Source organism: Pan troglodytes, chromosome 5 (genome assembly GCF_028858775.2).
Source record: "Pan troglodytes isolate AG18354 chromosome 5, NHGRI_mPanTro3-v2.0_pri, whole genome shotgun sequence".
In the NCBI taxonomy this organism is placed as follows: Eukaryota; Metazoa; Chordata; class Mammalia; order Primates; family Hominidae; genus Pan; species Pan troglodytes.
The window spans coordinates 15,082,104-15,095,836 of record NC_072403.2 but is presented as its reverse complement, the minus strand read 5'-3'; the positions used below and the strand labels follow the sequence as shown (position 1 = coordinate 15,095,836).

At 38.4% G+C, this 13,733-nt stretch overlaps 1 pseudogene; it reads right to left on the bottom strand.

Moving 5' to 3' along the window:
• Positions 1-5,831: 5,831 nt before the first annotated feature.
• LOC134810234 (uncharacterized) lies at positions 5,832-9,003 on the bottom strand (annotated as a pseudogene).
• Between the last annotated feature and the right edge of the window lie 4,730 nt (positions 9,004-13,733).

The following is a 13,733-nucleotide window of genomic DNA, read 5'->3' as shown; positions in this document are numbered from 1 at the left end:
ACATTATAATCCAAACTTCTTGCTAAATATTATTACAATCTCCAGCCTAAAATAAAAGTTACCAGAGAATGAAGGAATATTAAATATTATTCATAGTCAAGACGAAAAAGGATTAACAGAAAAGGCCCCAAGATGATCTACATAGTAAAATTAGAAGACAAGGATGTTAAAATAGATATTATAAGTATATTCAGGAACTTTAAGAAAAACATTGTCATAATGAATGAACAGATGGAGTGTCACCAAATAAATTGAAACTATTAAAAATGATAAAGGTGAAAAATCTATAATGGAAATTATAATGCCTTAATAAAAAATGCCTTTAATAAAAAATGCCTTTAATTTGAAAATATGTATTGCATGGAATTAACAGCAGATTAGAGCAAAAAGGAAAAGTTGTCAGTGAGTGGACACACATGAATAAAAATAACCCAATGTGAAAACACAGATTAAAAACGATTTAAAAGATTAATGGACTGCAGTGACAATATCAAGTGAAGTCCCAAAAGGAGAAGAGAGAGAGTTAAAGATATATGGTGTAGTATAAAAATGAACAACTAAAAAAGGCAGAAATATAACTCAAAAAGTAATATAAAGATAAACTTGAATGAAAAGATTTTTATTTGCCTCAAATTAGAGAGGAAACTAGGAACACAGGAAGAACAATAACAACAAAAAACGGATGAGACAAAAAGAATACAAATAGCAAAATGGTATATGTTGAAATTCAACAGCATCAGCTATTACATTATATGTAAGTGGATTTCCAAGAATGAAGGTTGATACATCATTAGTAAGTACATTATTATAATCAAGCATATTAATACACTTAAGGAGAAAAATAATATGATTATTTCTATAGATGCTGAGAAACTTTTACAAATTTCAAGATCTACTTATGAAATAATTTTAAAAATAGTAATTAAAGACCATTTTCTTAAAATGAATATGAATATAATATATATGAATAGGAACATATGCATATGTATTTTTATTATAATACATATTAGTTTTACAGAATTTTCTCCAAATTCACCTTACCCTTGTTACTTAGGATACTTCTTGGAATACAACTGATTTATTATTTATGTTTATTCTGTGGACAATTTCCTTCCAGTTGGAGTTATCTCATTAGAATAGATAGTACGAAACTTGTTCATTAGCTGAAGAGATCAATTATAACACCTCATCCCTGCAAGGTATAGAGGTCAGCCTCAACTCAAAGACTATGGCTGTTACTGATGATAGCATTGGCCGATAATTCCTCATCCATCAAGGTGGAGTCTGTGAAATTGCTAATACATTCTGCTTTACCTGGTTCGACGCTTTGGTTCAAGTGGAAAAGTCAGTACAGGAATGTAAAGAGAAATTCACCTGACTTAAACATGGACACTGACGGGTCATGGGATTCATTCAATTGACAGGGTCTGGACCCTCCAGAGTATGGCTGAAGTCAATACTTCAGGGTGGCCTCATCCTTCTGTTGATTATAGCCTTAATTAAGATAACTGAATGGATTTGGTTCTAGCTTCCACGGGTTAGATTAATCAGAACGGCTGCTGGAGTGGTACACTCGTGTGTACATTTGCCAGAAGGCAAAGCTTGTAAAAATGAGGGGTAGCTATTGTTGAGAGACAATTCTCAAAAGATCTCCACATTTCTGCACATCTTGAGAGCAGATGTAATAATGGTCCTTTTGTTCTGGATGTCTGTATATCAAATGGCCTTAGAAGACAATGTAACAAAAATAATGTCTTATTTCACAGCTAAGTTCAGGCATGTTTGCTTGTAACTCACTAAAAAAGGCTCAACTTTTCAAGGCTCAAGGTTTCTTAGCTGTAATGCAAACCCACCACGTGTGCAGCAGCCACCAGGTTCCCTCTGCATTGCTGCATGTGACTTGGAGAATTCGGAGAACTGACTCAAACATGATGCTCAGCTTTCTTGCCACACTGTGAGTGGTGAATTTTTCTTTCTTTTTCTTTTTTTCTTTCTTTCCTTCTTTCTTTCTTTCTTTCTGTATCTCTCTCTCTTTTTCTCTCTCTCTCCCTCCCTCCCCTCCCCTCCTCTCCCCTCCCTTCCCTTCCCTTTCCTTCCTTCTTTCCTTCTTTCTTTTTCTTTCTTTTTTTGGAACCAAGAATGTTGTTTATTCCACTACCATCCAATAAATGACATCCCATAAAGAACTTCCTTTAACAATTCTTGTAGTGTAGGGAGTCTGGCAATAATTTCTTTCACCTTTTGTATGCCTGAAAAAGTCTTTATTTCCCATTCAGTTTTGAAAGATATTTTTTTTTTTGGATAATAAAAAGATAATTTATTAGCTTGCAAGTAGGGTAAAATTTCAGATCCTTCAGAATTCTTGGCAGACAAATATGGGAAAAAATCGTAAAATTTTGTACAAACAGAAATAAATGAACTGAACTATATTTCAAATTAATAATATTACCACAATTAAGGGAGTGGGAGGACAGACTAACCAAAGTAACTTTTTTCAACTTAATACAGTATTTGGACCATGTCCTCACGCTAAAGGCAAAAAGAACTGTGAACAAATAATAAATTATTAGTAGCAGATTTATTTTTCACAGAGTTGTGGATTAGCAATTCTAAAACTACTTTATGTGTATGCTAGGACTAAGCATATAAATAAATATACTGTGGATAGTGAGAGCCAGTTTTCTGACTTTCAAAATAAGGAGTAAGAAATTAAATGGGAAGTTACTGAAACTAAAGCGTCAGTGTGAAAGCATGGATTTTAATGTAGACATATGATAGATAAATGGATACAGATATATATGCATACGGCTATGTATATGGTGAAGTATACATCTACACAAATGTATGTATGTTGTATGTATATATCTATGTTATTAATTTCTTAGCTCTGTTCACTGAGGGACCTATACATAATAACATCCCATTAGCAATGACTTTATCTAGCATCTATACCTTGGTTTCTGAATATTGTTCTCCAAAAGAAAGACACAAGAATCCATAATGTAATAAGCAACACCAGAACTTGAACAATAAATCTAAAGGTGTTAAAATGATATACCTTTTTAGCTGCAGCCCACAATGTTGTTAATTTTTTTAATTGCTGTGTTTTTATTCGATACCTTATATAATTCTTGGGTTACTTAGAAGTGTGCTAATTTATACATATCTCAGTTTATTGTTATTATTGATTTCTTATTTACTTTTAGTTCTATTGTGATCAGAAAACATACTTCATAAAATTTCAATTTCATACCTTTTCTTCATGTTTGCTGTCTTATAATATGTATCTTTAACTTAACACAATTTACCTTCAAATAATATTGTACCACCGCATGTATCTTTCTTGATATTGTTGTCATGCATTTTGTTCCCTCCTGTTCTTCCACCCTTACTCTATGTTATTTTTGTGTAGTCAATTATTGCTTAAAGGTATAATAAATTTAAAAATTTTATAGTCATCCATGTATTTATCATTGCTGATGCTTTCCATTTTCTTCTGATCCAAACTTCTATTATCCTTTCCCATAAAGAACTTCCTTTAACATTTCTTGTAGTGTAGGGCCTCTGGCAATGATTTCTTTCACCTTTTGTATGCCTGAAATAGTCTTTATTTCCCATTCAGTTTTGAAATATATTTTTCTTTCTGGATAAAATAATCTAAGTTAATAATATAACCCTTAAAATAAAAATGGCTCTACTTTCTGGTTTGCATAATTTCAAGCAAAATCTCCTTTTCTTATCTGTGTTCCTCTGCACACACTGTATCTTTATTCTTATGCCACTGGTAACTTCTTTTGTTTTCTGAAAAATTGATTCATTGTGCCTTGGTGTATTTTTCTTTTGTTTTTGTTTTTTGAGATGGAGTCTTGTTCTGGTTGCCCAGGCTGGAGTGCAGTGACCTGATCTCGGCTCACTGCAACATCCGCCTCCCAGGTTCAAGTGATTCTCCTGTCTCAGCCTCCCAAGTAGCTGGGATTACAGGTGCCCTCCATGACACTCAGCTAATTTTTGTATTTTTAACAGAGACAGGGTTTCACCATGTTGGCCAGGCTGGTCTCAAACTCCTGACCTCAGGCAATCTGCCTGCCTTGGCCTCCCAAAGTGCTGGGATTACAGGCTGGAGCCACTGCACCTGGCCGTGTATTTTTCTTTATGTCTATTATGCTTAAGAATTTTTGAGATTCTTTGATTTGCAGGTTTGCAGTTCTCACTAAATTTGGAACATTTTTGGTCATTATTTTTTAAATATTGTTTTGCCTCCCCTCCTCTCTTCTCTTATTCTGGTACTCTAGATACGCACATTAGGTTCCCTGCTAATGTCATACAGATTACCAATGCTTTGGGGGATTTTTAGTTTCACTCCATCTCTCCTTCTCTTTTTCTGTCTCTCTCCCTCTCTCCTTCATTTGAGTAATTTCTACTCCCATGTCTTTTTCTCTACAGTGCCTTAATATGCTGTTCCTCTCTTGCAGTGTTTTCCATTTCATATATAATTTTTGCCATATCTAGAAGTTTCATTTGAGTAATTTTTCCATCTCCCATTTCTCTTTTCACCATAGTCATGTTTTCCTCAACCTTTTTGAACTATTCACAAGATTCATTTTAATGTCCTTGTCTGCTGCTTTGATTATCACTGCCAAACCTTGGTTTGATTTTATTGACTAATTTTACTCCCTCTTTATGAGTCATATTAATAGTTTTCTGCTTATTTGCATACTGTATTAGTCAGGGTTCTCTGGAGGGACAGAACTAATAGGAAAGATATATATATACATATATATCTTATCTTAATACTTAAATGCTGATATGAAGTCAATGTATGTATATAAGCTATATATATCATATATAAAGTCATATATATGAGTTTATTATTAAGTATAACAATACTTAAATACTGATATGAAGTCAATATATATATAAGATATATACATCATATATAAACTCATATATATATGAGTTTATTAAGTATTAACTTACATGATCACAAGGTCCCAAAATAGGCTGTCTGCAAGCTGAGAAGAAACGAGAGCCAGTCTGAGTCCCAAAACTGAAGAACTTGGAGTCTGATATTCCAGAGCAGGAAGCAACCAGCATGGGAGAAAGATGTAGGCTGAGAGGCTAGGCCAGTCTTGCCACTTCACATTTTTCTGCCTGCTTTATATTTGGTGGCGGCTGATTGGATGCTGCCCACTCAGTTAAGGATGGGTCTGCCCTCCCAGCCCACTGACTTAAATGTTAATCTCCTTTGGCAACACCCTCACGGAAATACCCAGAATCAATATTGCATCCTTCAATCCAATCAAGTCGACAATCAGTATTAACCATCTTAAGTCCACCCCTTGTCAACTTGAACCCATACACATCTCCTGAGATCATCCATAGTCTTCAAATAAAGCCAATAATAAGGTCATAATTATGCCTAACATAACTATCCTTCATACAACCAGAAATGCACCAATCCCCAACCCAAATACTATTACATAAAGTTAACAATACTTAAATGCTGATATGAAGTCAATAAATCTTATGTCACGTGATAAAGAAAAAGGAAATAAAATGAAGATATTTTCTTAGTACAAGTGTACGCATGCACGAACATATTTTTAACAAAACAAGGAGGAAATACTCCTGACAATTACAGTTCTCATTTCTGCAGCTGGCCACGTGGTCATAGCTGGCATTGATGACTTCTACTATCCATTCTGTATTCCCTTTGCCTTCAGCAAGCACCTCAGCAGATCGTGGGTTTTTTCCTAGTGGAGTGACCCAAACCTTCATTCCTGAAGGGTCTGGATCATTTGTAGTCCTGCCTGGATTGGGCCTTTGTAGTTTCCCATAGATCTTAATCACAGGGCATGGTAATACTAAGAGATACCCTAATGGATCTCCTGTATTCCATGAGTACTCTTCCTTACCTCTGTTATGTAGTAGTAGACTGATTTCATCTTGACAGTCCAGGTCAATCACCCCAGTCAACATTGTAACTCCTTTCTTAGCCTGTTGACTTAAAGGTAGGAGAAGCCTAAAGTGTCCAGGTGGCAATCTCAACTTCCAGTTTAATGGAATCATTGTTGTGTCTCCGGACGGCAGCCTTCCTTGCCTCTAGGCAAGCAGAACGTAATGTCATGGCAACAGGAAGCAAAAATTTTGCTAGTGGATCACTAAGGGTGATGGTGAGTGGTGCCACTTCCACTTCCACCCTTTGATTCCTGGACCCATGAATCCTGGATATGGGAGAAACAGTACTATATATCAGACGCTGATTCAGAGAATACGTGGCCTTCTGGAGATCTTTGCCCCAGCCCTGCAAAGTATTGTCACCTAGTTGGCATTGTAATTGTGACTTCAAAAGGCCATTCCACCATTCTATCAATCCAGCTGCTATAGGATGATGGGGAATATGGTAAGACCAGTGAATTCCATGAGCATGAGCCCACTGCCACACTTCTTTAGCCATAAAGAGAGTGCCTTGGTCAGAGGCAATGCTGTGTGGAATACCATGACAATGGATAAGGCATTCTGTGAGTCCATAGATGGTAGTCTTGGCAGAAGCATTGTGTGCAGGATAGGCAAACGAATATCCAGAGTAAGTATCTACTCCAGTCAGTACAAACGTCTGCCCTTTCCACGATGGAAGAGGTCAAATATAATCAACCTGCCACCAGGTAGCTGGCTGATCACCCCGAGGAATGATGCTATATCTAGGGCTCAGTGTTGGTCTCTGCTGCTGGCAAATTGGGCACTCAGCAGTGGCCATAACCAGGTCAGCCTTGGTGACTGGAAGTCCATGTTGCTGAGCCCATGCGTACCCTCCATCCCTGCCACTAAGGCCACTTTGTTCATGGGCATCCATTGGGCGATGACAGGGGTGGCTGGGGAAAGAAGCTGAGTGGTGTCTGTCCACAGAACGGGTCATCCTATCCACTTGATTATTAAACACCTCCTCCACTGAGGTCACCCGTCGTTGAGCACTCACATAGGATACAAATATCTTCACAGTTTTTGACCACTCAGAGAGGTCCCTCCACATACCTCTTCCCCAAATTTCTTTGTCATCAATTTTCCAATCATGCTTCTTCCAAGTCCCTGACCATCCAGCCAAACCGTTGGCTACAGCCCATGAATCAGTATATAATTGCACATCTGGCCATTTTTCCTTCCATGCAAAGTGCACAACCAGGTGCACTGCTCAAAGTTCTGCCCACTGAGATTTCCCTTCACTGCTGTCTGTCAGGGATGTCCTAGAAAGGGGCTGTAGTGCTACAGCTGTCCACACTTAGGGGGTGCCTGCATATCATGCAGAATCATCTGTGAACCAGGCCCTAGTCTTCTCTTCCTCTGTCAACTGATGATAGGGAACTCCCCATGAGGCCACTGGTGCAGGCTGGGGAAGAGAAGGCAGGGTGGTGGGGTGGAGACCATGGGCATTTGAGCCACTTCCTCATGTAACTTACTTGTGCCTTCAGGACCTGCTCGAGTCTGATCACGTATATACCACTTCCATTTGATGATGGAATGCTGGTGTACATGACCCACTTTATGGCTAGATGGGTCAGAAAGTACCCAGTTCATGATAGACAGTTCAGGTCGCATGGTGACTTGATGACCCACAGTCAAACGGTCAGTTTCCAACAAAGCCCAGTAACAGGCCAAGAGCTGTCTCTCAAAAGGAAAGTAGTTATCTGCAGAATATGGCAGAACCTTGCTCTAAAATCCTAGAGATCTCCGTTGTGATTCACCTATGGGTGCCCGCCAAAGGTGCCAAACAGCATCCCTATCTGACACTGACACCTCAAGCACCATTGAATCTGCTGGGTCATATGGCCCAAGTTGCAAAGCAGCTAGCACAGCAGCCTGGACCTATTGCAGAGCCTTCTACTGTTCTGGACCCCACTCAAAACTGGCAGCCCTTCAGTTCACTCAATAAACGGGCGAGAGTAACACACCCAAATGAGGAATGTGTTGCCTCCCAAATCCAAACAGGCCTACTAGGCATTGTTTCTCTTTCTTGGTTGTATGAGGAGCCAAATGCAGCAACTTATCCTTCACCTTACAAGGAGTATACCTCAACAGGCCTCACACCACTGGATCCCTAGAAATTTTACCGAGGTAGAAAGTCCCTGAATCTTCGTCAGATTTATTTCCTACCCTCTGGCACGCAAATGTCTCACCAATAAGTCCAATGTGTTTACTACTTCTTGCTCACTGGATCCAATCAGCATAATATCACCAATGTAACGGACTAGTGTGATATCTTGTAGAAGTGAAAAGTGATCAAGTTCTCTCCGAATAAGATTATGAGACAAAGCCGGAGAGTTGATATACCTCTGAGGTAGGACAGTAAAGGTATATTCCTGGCTTTTCCAGCTGAAGACAAATTGCTTCTGGTGGGCCTTATGGACAGGAATGGAGAAAAAGGCATTTGCCAAGTCAATGCCTGCCTAACAGGTACCAGGAGATGTGTTAATTTGCATAAGCAATGAAACCACATCTGGCATAGCAGCTGTAATTACAGCCACCACTTGGTTAAGCTTACGATAATCCACTGTCATTCTCCAAGATCCAGCTGTCTTCTGCACAGGCCAAATAGGAGATTTGAATGAGGATGTGGTGGGAATCATCACCCCTGCATCTTTCAAGTCCTTTATGGTGGCACTAATCTCTGCAATCCCTCCAGGGATGTGATATTGCTTTTGATTTCCTATTTTTCTAGGTAGAGGCAGCTCTATTGGCTTCCATTTGGCCTTTCCCACCATAATAGCCATCACCCTACCAGCCAGGGAACCAATGTGGGGGTTCTGCCAGTTGCTAAGTATGTCTATGCCAATTATGCATTGGGGAAATGACCACAGGTTGAGTCCAGAGACCCACTGGACCCACTCTAAGTCAAACTTGAGCTAAAGCTCCGTTAATTACCTGACCTCCATAAGCCCCTACTTTAACTGGAGGACCACAATGATGTTTTGGGTCCCCTGGAATCAATGTCAGCTCACAGCCAGTGTCCAGTAGTCCCTGAAATGTCTGATCATTTCCCTTTCCCCAGTGACAGTTACCCTGGTAAAAGGCTTGAGGTCTCCTTGGGGAAGGATGGCAGAAGACTCACCACATAAACTGTGGGTAATGTAGTGGAGTCCTTCTTCAATGGGACCCAGCCTCCCACTTATTCAAGGGGTTCTGGGTCTGTAAACTGGCTCGAGTCTGGAAGTTGATTGAGAGTCTGTGATTCTCTGTTTTTATAATTCAAATTAGTCTTTTGTCCATTCGACCTAAAAGTTTTCTGCTTGTATAAATTAAGTAGGAATGCAGTAGGCTTCCTATCAATTTCAGTTCTAGGAACACCATAAATAATTACCCAATGCCAGAGCTCTACATGAATCAGACTATTCTGATTGCTGCTTTGCCTCTGCTGTCCATTACGGTAGTTACACCCACCTGGCCTTTGATGGTTGAGTGCTGCCACTTGGCCCCTGCCAGAACCAATTGTTCCCATTGTATTTAAATTTTGCCACCCCAGAAACCAATTATTCCCATTGTATTTAAATTTTGTAGTTGAGAGGCTGCATTTCCCACTGTTAGATCTGACATACAGAGAAGAGCAATTACAGGGGTCATCAAAGATGCAGGTGCTGCCCTTACAAATCTATTTTGCAAGGCATTGGTCAAGGGTATATTTTCTGGACCCTCCCAGCTGGGATGAGTAGGTCTAAGATGACTAATCCACTTCACCATCCCAATCTCCCTAAGCCTTTGGATCCCTTCCTCTACATTAAACCAAGGGAGATCAGGCATTACCAGCTTACTCACAGTGGGCCATCTTTTAATTCATATTTCAGCTAACCAAGCAAATAAACTATTAGAACCTTTTTAAACTCCCCAAGCTGCAAAATTAATAACAGAGTTCTTTCTTAGTGGACCCAAATCAGTAAATTCAGCCTGATCCAATTCTGTTCCTTCCACCATTATCCCATACCCTTAATATCCATTCCCATGCCTGTTCTCCAGATTTCTGTTTATATAAATTAGAGAACTCAAACAATTTTCTTCAAGTGTAGCACACCTCCTCATGAATCACACTCTCAACCTCACCTCTAGGGACCCACTGGGACTTTATTCTAGTTATAAGTCTAGAAGCAAACAGGGGTGTTGGGGGTGGCTCCTAAGGAGAAACAACATTATCTTGCTTGGCAACTGCCTCAGGGCAGGTCATCACTGTTGACTCAGGCAGCACAGGGTTTGTCTCCTCAGAAAAGGTGGAAAGGCTGATGGCAGCATGGGTTGGGGAGGGGATGTTGTCATTACTGTGAATGGGAAAGCTGTTCCTTCTGGCAAAAAAGTTTCATCAGAGTTTACAAACTCAGTGTCCCCAGCTTCATCAGGTCCTCCCATACATCCCCATTCCAAGTTGCAGAGTCCCATTCTCTTCCAATCAATGCCCTCACTTTAACAGTAGACACCTGGCGAGGCTGTGCATGCACCTTTTGTTGCAGGTCAGCCACTTGCATGATAAGAGCTGTGTCTGTTTTCCCACAATTTCAGCTCTTTCTCTACAGGAGATAAGACTCTAACTCAGGGTAATCTTGGCAGATTTGAGGCTCAGTATCTGCTTCTGAAGCCAGGAGACAGAATCCCTAAGTTCATCATTTTCTTTCATCCCTTTGTCCACTGAAGTTAGGAGCAACCAACCAGCTTCATTATGTTCTTTGGTTCTCCATATATGGTCAAAGGTATTATGTATAGAGTCACTAAACTTCTTGCCTCTCATGAGCAGTGAATTAGGAGTGTCAAATGCATTAATTTTGCATAACTCTCTAAACAGTTCACACCAAGGAATACCAGAGTTCTCCATACTATTGGAAGTACAGTTCTTAGCATTTTTGGGTCTAATCATATCAAGCAGCCAACTCTAGAAACCCCGAAACCAACGGAAGAACTCCATCCTTAATATTCTGTTCCTCTGGAACCACTCCTTGTACCAAAATATGTATTAGTTGGTTTTCTAGAGGGACAGAACTAAGAGGATGGATATGTATCTATATCTACATCTATCTCTATCTATAGATCTATATCTACATCTATCTCTATCTATAGATCTATATATCTCTATCTATAGATCTATATCTCTATAGATCTATATCTCTATCTATAGATCTATATCTCTATCTATAGATCTATATCTATATCTCTATCTATAGATCTCTATCTCCATCTATAGATATATATCTCTATCTCCATCTATAGATATATATCTCTATCTATAGATATATATATCTCTATCTATAGATATATATCTATATCTCTATCTATAGATATATATCTATATCTCTATCTATAGATATATATCTATATCTCTATCTATAGATATATATCTATATCTATCTATAGATATATATCTATATCTATCTATAGATATATATCTATATCTATCTATAGATATATATCTATATCTATCTATATAAAGGGGAGTTTAGTAAGTATTAACTTACATGATCACAAGAGCCCACAATAGGCTGTCTGCAAACTGAGGAGCAACAAGAGCCAGTCTGAGTCCCAAAACTGAAGAACTTGGAGTCCAATGTTTTAGGGCAGGAAGCATCCAGCAAGGGAGAAAGATGCAGGCTGGGAGGCTAGGCCAGTCTCATTGCTTCCCATTTTTCTGCTTGCTTTATATTCCCAGGTGGCTGATTAGATGGTGCCCACCCAATTAAGGATGGGACTGCTGTCCCAAGCCCACTGACTGAAATGTTAATCTCCTTTGGCAACACCCTTACAGACACACCCAGGATCAATATTGCATCCTTCAATCCAATCAAGTTGACATTCAGTATTAACCATCACACATTCCAAGTAATTTTTTATTGGATGTTGGACATTTTACATTTTACATTGCAAGGTACTGGGTTTTGTTACATTCCTTTAAGAAATGTTGGATCTTGTTTTAGTGTGCAGTTAAATTATTTTGCACTAGTTAAATCCTTTCAAAGCTTTATTTTTAAGCATCGTTAAGGTACGTTCAGAGAAGTCTTTATCGAGGGTAATTTAGCCACACTGCTAAAATAATAACTTTATTATTTATTTATTTATTTATTTATTTATTTATTTATTATTGATAAGCTTGTGAGAATTCCACCTGAAACCCCATGTGTGACGAGGTCTTTTCACTCCGACTGATGGGAATACAAACTCTTCACAGTCCTGTGTGAGCCACAGAGGCTGTTCAGCATTCTCTCCTTTGGTGGTTCTTTTCTCAGACTCAGATTGTTTCCTCACACATGTATGTACATCAGTGTTCAGCAAAGACTCTGAGGATCTCTTTGCCTGTCATTGAAGGTTTCTCTCTGTACAGTGCCCTCCTTTCAGGTGCTTTATCTTACACTCTGATCTCCTCCTCAACCCAGTGAGGCCTTCAGCCCAGTCTTCTGGTGCTGAATTCTCTCAGCTCAACTCTTCTGCTGCTCCCATATTGCATTAGTACTTAAGGATGCCTTTAGATACCTATCCTTTAGACAGTAATCTGATGAGTAGAGATCATCATTCTTACTTGTTTTCTTTCTTTCAGGCATCACCAACCTGTACTACCAGCTGTCCAATGTTTTAATCCCTCATTTCACATACTTTGTCCAATTTAGCTTGTTGTTCAGTATCTGAGGATACATCCAGTCCCTATTATTTTATATGGACCAGAAGAGAGAATATGGTACAGCTACTTTTGGAAAAAATTGCTCATTTAAAGCTAAATCTATTCAAACACTATGACCCAGCAATACCACTCCTAGGAATCTTTTCAAGACAAATGAGAACACATGCTCATAAAAACACTTGTATGAAAATTTTCATGACAGCTTCATTCATAATAGCCCAAAGCTGGAAACTACTCAAATTGCAATCAACATAAAAATATATAAACAAATTGTGGGATTTTAATACAAGGAATATTACTCAACAATAAAAAGGAATAACTTACTGACATACATAGCAACAAGAATGAATCTCACAGATATTATGCTGAGTGAAGCAGGATACAAATTAGATTACTACCTAACCTGATTGCATTTACATGAAGTTCAAAAGCAGACAAAATTAAGTCATAGTGAAAAAGAATTAGAAAATGATTGTCTCAGTGGAGATTCAGTGAAAAGTAATAAAAGAGAATGTTCTTGTGTGATACAATGTTTTCTATCTTTATAGAGGGGGGACTTATGAGTTTATGCATATGTAAAAACTCAGCAAACTTTGAATTTAAATGTATATTTTATTTCATATAAACTTTCCCTGTAAATCACTATAAATGGGTAATAACTTTTAGTTATTAGGATTGTTTTTCACAGTGAGAGGAACTAGCATTCTAAAATTACTTACTATAGTTTATGTACATTTCTGTATAGTCTAGGCTTGCCCTCATTATTAACTATATTGAGAATAAAGGGAGCTAGATTTCTCACTGTTGGAGAATTAAGTTGCAAGTATGGAAAAGAGGGAGACTAAATTCTACCCTATGGTATTAGATTATAATCATAAGTATCAGAGAAAATCTATGGTTTCAAATATAGGAATCAATATAGGAATAATCTGCATATCCACTGTCTATGGCTGAAGAAGCAATGACATATCAATGTCATTGACAAAGATCTAGCACTCACCGTGGTTTCTAAACATGATTCTCCATGAAAAGAAAACAGGTTTCCTTGGAATAAGAAATGATTTTAGAGCTAGTATGGGGAAAGTACAAGATCATC